General features: G+C 43.4%; 1 long non-coding RNA gene across 2 annotated transcripts; it reads left to right on the top strand.

Annotated features, from left to right (window-relative positions):
* Nucleotides 1-7,556: 7,556 nt before the first annotated feature.
* Nucleotides 7,557-9,182, top strand: LOC135730225 (uncharacterized). Of its 2 annotated transcripts, XR_010525925.2 has the most exons (4): nucleotides 7,557-7,702; nucleotides 7,787-7,852; nucleotides 8,038-8,102; nucleotides 8,180-9,182. It is a non-coding gene; the product is annotated as an uncharacterized lncRNA (long non-coding RNA). The 2 variants fall into 2 exon arrangements; XR_012335569.1 differs by having other exon boundaries at nucleotides 7,557-7,852.
* The last annotated feature ends 539 nt before the right edge of the window (nucleotides 9,183-9,721 follow it).

Here is a 9,721-nt window from a genome sequence, read left to right as displayed (position 1 = left end):
ATAGAAAACTAAAAACTGTGTTTACATGGGACTTGAAGAATAATCAGTTTTTTTGCAGGCAGTGACGTCACCACCTATAATGCATAATAGTCAATCAAAACGCCAACGGCATATCTGTCTTAAGTTATATTGTTGTATCTCTTCTCGTGTCTGCAGAACCTGTAAATGTAACATAAGCTTCTATTTTAACAGTTTCTCTGCCAACTGCTTTTGTAGAGCGGAGACTTTTATGCGTTACTTTGCACTTACTTCCGCGTGTGACGTTTATCTTTCATACGCGGAGACATGCGCACATGGACAAAACCGTGAGAAAGCCGGTTAAGGTGTTTACATGCCACACGAAATCGGTGTAATGAGCAAAAAACTACCTGTGCCAATCGGTTTTTGCTTACGCCGTTTATGAGCTTTCCCAGATTAAAGAAAACAGTTTTACGCATTTACATGACCCCACGTGTTATCAGTTTATTAAGCATAATCGGCGTAAGACGGCGCATGTAAACGCACTCATTAATGTTAGCAAATTATGTTGTTATAATTTATAACTTCAGTGCAAGCTAAATTGAGATTTTACTGTAGCCTAAAACATATACCTATGCATATCCATTTTACAAATAACTGACACCAGCTGTTCCTTTCTTTACTACGTTTCTTTAGATATTGAGCAGTAGTTTATTTTGTGGTTTATTTTGACGTGATCGGTGGTTAATACTTTCTCAGTAAAAGTTAATGTTAGCAGTCAGTGCACATGGTAGGCTAACAGTTCATGACTCTTAAATATATATAATTATACAACAGTTCTTTCTGGTTCTCGAATCTGATTGGCTAAGAGGCGTGCAATATTCTACTGATAACGGCACAGTAACCGCTTCACCTTTCGTATCATTCCGCCACCTAGTGAATGGAGGTCCTCTAAACAGGCTCATCTCTAAATGGAAAAACTGCAGACACACACAACCGCGCTGTTTTGAATCACTCTCCGTGTGTCTCATTAGTTCACTAGCTCATAAATCAGTCTGTGAATCCCCAATCGGAAGTTATTATTCCGTCAAAGATCAGCGCTCTTAGATGTTACGTTAAAGTTAATGGGAGTAATGTCTTGTCACATCGTGTGGACGATTAACACTTAGAAAGAGGAATGTAAACACTCATTTTTTTCTGGAGCTATATTTCTTATCACAACGCAAAAACACCGTGGAACTGCAGGTAAGCACCGCAGCTTTTAAATGTGGACATTGATCATTTATTTAATCGTGACGTGACTATTAAAACATGTTATGAGAATATCGCCACTGGTATATTTATAAGCAGCATGCAAAAACATCTCTCTGACACTTATAAAAAACAGTTTTATATAGTACTGACAAGAAAGAAGTCTAATAATAACCGAGTGCTCATATCGCATTAAGATGAAATGGTAAACCAATAGTAACAATTTAGAAGTATAGTTTTATTAACTTTTACCTCGCGCCAAAACAATAACAACACAAAAGACACTAAATATTAATAAGAAAACAAGTAATAGTTTCATCATGACAGCAAATACTGGTGATTTGATCTAATTTTTGACCATCAGGCCAACATGAGAGCCAGGGAATCCCTGTCAGAGATGTAGCCCAGAGAGGGCGGTGGTCAGCGGGGCGAGTGAACACTGACGTCCGCTCATGCTTTGGTTCTCATACGTACCGAATCTCACTAAGCAAACGTTCAAACAAGCGCTATCTTTATTAATCGACTGTAGATTTAAATATAATACATAGGGGTGGGAATCGCTTGGAACCTCATGAATCGATTCAGAATCGATTCTTAGTGTCCCGATTCGATTCAGAATCGATTCTTGACGTACTAATTTGCATATCTGTGACGTCATTACGTCACATTTGCTCTCAAAGCTAGGTTAATGTTTGCGCTTTTGCTAATAGTCTAAACTGTCATATACTGTACTTTAATGCAACTAAGGGATAAATAATGTCATTCTTATATATATGTCCTGTTTCTGTTGTAAGACATTAAAACCAGTAAAAATAGTAATTAAATGTGACATATTAATTCTATATGTTAACTGGCATTAACTTCCACGAACTGACTAACGTTAAGCGTCTAATCATCATCATTATACACAGTGATTGGTAAGTTAACCCTGCTTTTTGGAATACACCCCAGAGCACAGCATCTCGAGTACAGCATGAAGTTTTCAGCTATGAAGGTATATTCTAGGCCTATGTCTTATTGTGCAGTGTTTTAACAGCATTGAAAATAGTGCCTTTAGTTATTGTTTTTTTTATAATGTGGTTCCCTTTCGAGGAACTCGAGCTGCGTCGCCATAGCAACGCTTTGGGGAACGCCTCGGCGTGACTAATCTGAAGCACGTGTAAAACATAATCAATAATTTGATGATTGGATACTGACCGTGATGCTTTACACAAACACACTCGCTTTTAGTGCCTCAGCAAGTGACTACGTGTATGTTTGCATAAATCTGAAATATGTTTAAGAAGTTCAAGCATGTGTATCTCCCTGCCAGCGCGATATCACAGACAAGGATACACATGTATATGTGTCTTCGAGCGCAGCACGCACAGTTGGCTTTTGAGGAAACTGGCTGTGTGCACTGTGAGCATTCCCGTGCACGTATTGCGCTCCAGCTTCGCGCTTAGAGAAGGATATCTCAGGCTCGCACCCTCACGGATCCGGTCCCGCTTCTGTCGAGGCAGAGCGGTGACTGCACTCATGCGTGCAGGCGGCAGTATCCCCGCCTACACCCGTGACATCTGTCTCTCGCTCTCTAGGAAGATTTGGTTCGCGGCTGCGATCCCGCTTCTCAGTGGCAGTTGCACTCGTGGGAGTCGCCATATGATTTCGGTATCTCCGCCTGCACGTGAAGTCCCCCCTCTCTCTCTCTCTCTCTCTCTCTCTCTCTCTCTCTCTCTCTCTCTCTCTCTCTCTCTCTCTCTCTCTCGCCGGATTGGAAAGGCGCCCAGCGTGAGAGCCATATATTTTCAGCTGTCTATCTCCGGAGAAATAGATCATCTTCATAATCCCCCTACTGTTTAAGGCTAAACGTGCAGTTTCCACGTGTAGCCTCCTCTTTTTACAGTATGAAGGTATTATATATACATACGTTTTTACAACTGTATGTGTAGTAGGCTATGTATGTATATCTGCCTTTCACAGCCTGCATGAGCTGTTTGTCATTGTTTGATGAGTCAAACAGTGATTTTGTGTCTATGCTGTGTGTTGCTTGTACAGCTGTGCACAGCATTTATTCTCCTGATTGGCCGCTGGTGCGCCATAATTCGATAATGATTTTGTGTGTTACGATTCGAGACCCTCATCTGCTGAGGTGGGTGACGTCTTCGTTCGTGGCACTCACTTTCTTATTGAAGCAAAGCAGCTCACACCTCATTTATGGTGCCTGCTTCCCTTTAGTGCGTAGTACGACAGGCAGCCGCCATTAACCTTCACCTGCATACAGCTGGCTCCAGTAGTGGAGCATGGCTACATTCTTGTGCATGAGGCTGCAGAACCTCCACATGAGAGAAATGACAGCTTACAGCATTTACTTTATTGTTCTAAAAAGAGGGGACTTGTAATCGTTCAGTGATGCGGCTCAGTTCTATGCTGTGACTGAAACCGATTGTGATGCAATCAGATCCGAGGACTGATTCCTTACATTAGAGCTTATGTCTCCATTCAACACGGGAGGGTTTTTCCCGAGGGATACCCGTCTCGCATGATTAAAGTCGCGCACCGTTGTTTGCATGCTTTGGTAACAGGAAAAAAGCCATGGCTTCTGTCCCAAGGTCCTGTGTTGGGTGCGCGTTGTCGATGTGTGACGCTGACAACAGACGCATCCGCCACAGGTTGTTGCGGTTATGGAAAGCCAAAAGGATCACAATCGCTGGAACTCATCATCGGCTTGGCACTGAAATTGCCTTGGAAATGATGGTGGTATGGGTTGGAGTCCCATTTCCTTCTAGACCTGAGGAGCCATCATGTGTTTGTCTAGACAGGCATCACATTGGTGGTTTCTTAAATAAATTTCTAAGGAGGTCTGCAATCAAAGTCGCGCATCGTTGCCTGCATGCTCTGGTGTGGAGAAAACCTTGGTTTCCATCCTAAGGCCTGTTTTTGGGTTCGCAATACTGGCGTGTGAGGCTGACCAGACGCACTCCCCACAGGTTGGAATACAGTATGGAACGCCGAGAGAGACAAAATCACTACATTATTGATTTTGGGATAATGGCATTGTGGTCTCTGGACAAACTGTGCTCGTTGACGACAGTTTAGATCCCAGGCCACTTGAATGTGGCAGATGCCCTGTATGGCAACACCCATTGCTGGGGAGTTGAGACTCCAGCCAGATGTGGTAAATCACATGTGGAGAGGATCTGGACGCGCAGAGGTGGATCTGTTTGCGTCTCAGGACAGCACACACTGCCCAATGTGGCTTTCTCTTTTCCCCAATCACTCTGCCACAGAAGTTCTGGAGGAAGCTTGCCAGAGATATGGCCTGTTGGTTTGGCCTCTAAGGGGGCCAGGCTTGTATGCTCAGGTCTCCCAACTGAGATTGTGGAGACCATATGATTACTCCAGAGCTCCCTCAGGAGTTTAGGCACTATGTGGAGAAACTTCACCTCATGGTGTTCAGCTCACCTGACAGACCCAGTTAACTGCCCTGTTTATGTGGTGCTGAGGTTTCTGCAGGACCAATTATCTGCTGGCTTAATTCCTTCCACTCTTAAGGCTTATGTGGCAGCAGTTTCTGCCTACCATACTCCTTTGGAAGGATGTCATGCTCCCAACTGAGGTTGTGGAGACTATATGATTACTCCAGAGCTCCCTCAGGAGCTTAGGCCCTAAGTGGAGAAACTTCACCTCATGGTGTTCAGCTCACCTGACAGACCCAGTCATCTGCCCTGTTTATGTGGTACTGAGGTTTCTGCAGGAGCAATTCTCTGCTGGCTTAATACCTTCCCTTATTAAGGCTTAGGTGGCAGCGTTTTCTGCCTGCCATACTCCTTCTGGAAGGACCTCATATCTCGTCTGGACAACCCCTCGAGAGAGCTTTATGCCCTTAAGTGGAGAATATTCCACCTATTGGTGTTTAACTCCCCTTACAAACCCAGTCAACTGCCCTGTTTGTGTAGTACTGAGGTTTCTGCAGCAGCAATTCTCTGCTGGCTCAACTCCTTCCACCCTTAAGGTCTAGGTGGCAGCAGTCTCTGCCTACCATGCTCCTTTGGAAGGACCTCATGCTCCCGAATGAGGTTGTGGGAACCAGATGATCACTTCAGAGCTCCCTCAACGAGGAAGCTTATGCCCTTCAGTAGAGAAACTTCACCTTTGGGTGTTCAGCTCACCTGACAGACCCAGTCAACTGCCCCTTGACGTGGTACTGAAATTTCTGCAGGAGCAATTCTCTGCTGGGTTAACTCTTTCCACCCTAAGGTTTAGGTGGACGCAGTCTCTGCCTACCATACTGTTTTGGAAGAATGTCATGCTACCAACTGAGGTTGTGGAGACCATATCATTACTTCACCTTTAAGGTATACACTTCTGGACTCTCTGAGGGCAGTCTACGTACCAGGCCACCTGATTGTAGCAGATGCCCCTTGGATACAACCGACATCTCCGGTGGGAGTGGAGACTACATCTAGATGTGGTGAACCACAACTCGAAAAGATTTGGAAGCGCAGAGGTAGATCTGTTTGCATCCCAGGACACCACACTTTGCCCACTGTGGTTTCCATGGTACAGGCATGGCCGAGGCTACATCTGTATGCCCCCCTGGTTGTGTTTATCCCTCCATGGGGAAAACTTTATTCCCTTTAGTGGGAAATTTTCACCTCTTGGTGTTCAGCTCATCTGACAGACCCAGTTTACTGCCCTGTCGACGTAGTTCTGAGGTTTCTGCAGGAGCGTTTCTCTGATGAGTTTACTCCTTCCACCATAAAGGTTTAACGGCAGAAGTTTCTGCATACCATACTCCTGTGGAAGGCTCATCAGTGGGTAGACACCCATAAGTGGCTCGCTTTCTTTGTGGAACTTGCAGGTTGCGAACTGTTAGCCGCACTAGGGTACCTACTTGGGACCTAGCGGTCGTGCTGGAAGGGCTCTCGTTGGCTCCGTTCGAGCCACTTGAGACTTCGCCAGATAGGTTTCTGGCCTTTAAGACTGTGTTCCTTCTGGCTATTACTTCTTTAAAGCGAGTGGGGAACCTTCAGGCTCTGTCAGTATCCCCTGCAGGTCTGAGTTTGCACCAGGGATGGCTAAGGCTTTTCTACACCCAAAGCCAGGTTATGTTCCTAAGGTGCTGAACACCTGTGCCGAGGCCCATTGTTCTGCAGGCCCTTTGTCCTTCCCCTTTCAGGAGTGCGGACCAGGAAAAGCTGAATTTGGTGTGTCCTGTGCGAGCACTGGATACATATGTTCTCAGGACTGCTCAGTGGAGGAAGTCTGAGCAGCTATTTGTGTGCTTTGGTTCACCCAGAAAAGGTTTACCGGCGACCATGCAGACTCTGAGCAGATGGATAGTGGATGCTATCTCACTGGTTTATGAACATCAGGGTGTACCCTCACCCGTCGCTGTGAGTGCCCACTCTACTTGGGGTATGGCTGCCACTAAGACCTTAGGGTCAGGCGTTTCGCTCCTGGACGTATGTGATGCGGCCGGTTGGTTTTCACCGCTCACCTTCATCAGATTTATAATTTAGACCTAGACCCCTCTTTAGGGTCGCAGGTTCTTTGCCTTGACTGTGTTCAGTTATACACGCTACAGGCATTTGGTAGTATGGAAGCGTGGGCATCTTGTTCCCCAAAGCATTGCTATGGCGACGCAGCTCGAGTTCCTCAAAAGGGAACGTCTCAGGTTACGTATGTAACCCTGGTTCCCTGAGAAGGGAACGAGACGCTGCGTGTCCATGCCATACTCCCTGCATCCCTGTAGGCACTTGCTTCGGCACTTGGTAGCGAGTGTGTTTGTGTGGGATGCCTTCTTATACCCCTGGTCCCACGGCATCACGGTCAGTATCCAATCATCAAATTATTGATTGTTTTACACGTGCTTCAGATTAGTCACGCCGAGGCGTTCCCCAAAGCGTTGCTATGGCGACGCAGCGTCTCGTTCCCTTCTCAGGGAACCAGGGTTACATACGTAACCTGAGACGATTTCTAGAAACTCCAGAATGAAAACCAAGCCCTGAGGGGGGAGAACCAAGCCCTGCACTGCAAAAAAAAAATGAATCTCTTACTTAGTTTTCTTTTGTCTTCTTTTCTAATATAAATATCTAAAAATTCTTAAATTGAGAATCATTGAGGTATTAAGATATTAAGTCCTTGTTTATTGAAATACATGATGAAAATCAAGATTTTTTTTAACTTAAAACAAGTAAAAATATCTGCCAGTGCAGTAAGAAAAACAAACTTCATTCCAGTTTCAACTTAATTCAATCAACTTAATTTAAGTTTATTTTTCTTACTGCACTGGCAGATATTTTGACTAAGAAAAACTCTTGATTTTCATAATTTTTTCAATAAACAAGACTTAATATCTTAAGCCACTTGCTTACCAAGTAAATGTATCTTAATTTGAGAATGTCTTGATATTTATATTAGAAAACAAGGCAAAAAACTAGGTAAGACATTCGTTTTTGCAGTGTGAGGGAGAAGAACCAAGCCCTGAGGGAACGTAGTGAAAGAGCAGGTGAGAACATGCACTCTTTCTTAAATTTTACTTTGTTTGTCTGTGATGTAGGTCCAAAATTACCATATGCCTTTCATTTTCTAGCTTCTGATGACAGCGGCTCACTTTTTGCGTTGCTTGAGGGAGGATAAAAAGCTCCAGGAACGATTTGTAAGTGTGCTAATTTCACTGTAGGGTAATCTAAAAAGTAAAATTAAGATTGTACAATGCATATACAGTCTGAATCCACAGCCTGTCTCACATTAATGTATGAGAAACTTCAGAGAAATGTAATTTGTAACACTTTTTTATTTTCAGCTTTAGAGTATCTTCTCTAATCACCTTTCCATTAATAGAACCTGTACTGGTGTAGGGAATGAAGCATGTTTTAGAGACCTGTTTCTGAAGACCATTGTTCAAAGTAAGTTGGATTTTTTATATTTAATATGTATGGCCTTATACTATTCAAATGGAATGACAGTTCTGTATTTTCTACAGGAGCCATCCGGAAGAACCAGGCAATCCTGGATGCCACTGATGGGTCTGTCCAGGTTAATGTTACGCGTTACCTGAAAGAGCATCTGACCGTGAAGGTGGGACACAGTTGAGAGGGACCCACAGATGATCTCTAAACCGAGGCTGACTACTGACACCCCAGCATCACTGACAACTGGAACCCTTTCTTTATCTTGCAGTCACTAACATCAAGACCCCTAAAGAAGCCTGAAGTGTCACACTACACTCACCCAATCCACACTTCACTGTGGAAATTACTTTTCTTTATTTTCCAACGTTTATGTGACCCTGCCTTGAGGGCAGCTCCTCAGATAATTACTGAAAGACGAGGTTGTTTGTCCTTTATACAAGTGCACGAGATAAATTACTGATCATAAGCGCCTCATGCTTATACATTACATTTATGTGTATCTTAATATCTTTAGTGTCTTTTACAGTTTTTTTTGTCATGTGGATTTGTTTTTTTAATCATTCTGTTTATGTTGATGTGTGTGTTGTTATAAGCTACTGTGACCTTGAATTTCCCCTTCAGGATCAATAAAGTATCCGTTCATTTTTCATTCACAAGAGAGAGATCTTATTGCAGCAAAGTGAAAATATTGTGTCCCAGGTCAGCAATGCCATTATAATAGTCTATTCTAGTTCAGAGCTTTACTCTATATTATTGCCACTTATCCTATTGTTAGAAATGACTTGTAAATGTGATTTAATACCTCAATTTATTTGGTATGCCCCACATTCTTTGGTACCAAATATCCTCATTACTTGATATAATGTTTACTGGTAGCCTAATTCTTTTCATCCCAGAGCTGACCTATTTCAATTATTAACAATTATTGTAAGTGTTTTAATTTGCTTTTTTAACCCAAATGTATTTGGAAATCTGCATGTTATTTAGGACTTTTTTATTTTTCAGTTATTTATATTTCAGTGCTCTTACACATCTTGTTTCAATGACTGTTACTGTACTTTGAAATGTAGAATTAAAACGCCAAATGGGAATTTGTCTGGTTTGATCAATCAATATTCTTGATAAACTGCATGCTAGAAATATATAAATATTTTATGTACAATAAGCGGTGGCAAATCACTCGAAAATAGCGTTTGCCTCCGACGGGCCGCGAAAGAGCTGCCTTTAATATAATGACGTCCGAACGGCGGTTGGCCCGTGGGCCAGCCGCGTAATGAAGGCGGTAGACAGCCGGCTGCCGCTTTTTAAAAGTGCGCCATCAGACGTTTTTGCGATTACGCCTTTGTGACGCTCTACTGCCTCCAGAGCACCGCTGGTGGTCTGCCGACTCATTGCTATCTGAGAAAGGAAACTCTGAAGATATATGAAAATGCATCTACTGCAAGAGTGAATTGGGAAAAGTGGGAGGGGTTTTACTGTGGACAAAGCATGGATAAAAATGTGCCCATGCTCCCAGGTGCTGTTAAGTGGAGTAAAGAAGGGTTGAGGTGTTTAGGGGTTTACCTAGGGACTGAAGTTTTTTAAGATGAAAAATTGAGAAGCAATGGTTGAAA

This window comes from Paramisgurnus dabryanus, chromosome 20 (genome assembly GCF_030506205.2).
Source record: "Paramisgurnus dabryanus chromosome 20, PD_genome_1.1, whole genome shotgun sequence".
Classification (NCBI taxonomy): domain Eukaryota; kingdom Metazoa; phylum Chordata; class Actinopteri; order Cypriniformes; family Cobitidae; genus Paramisgurnus; species Paramisgurnus dabryanus.
The sequence above is the reverse complement of the archived record's forward strand: the minus strand, read 5'-3'. Positions and strand labels throughout refer to the sequence as shown.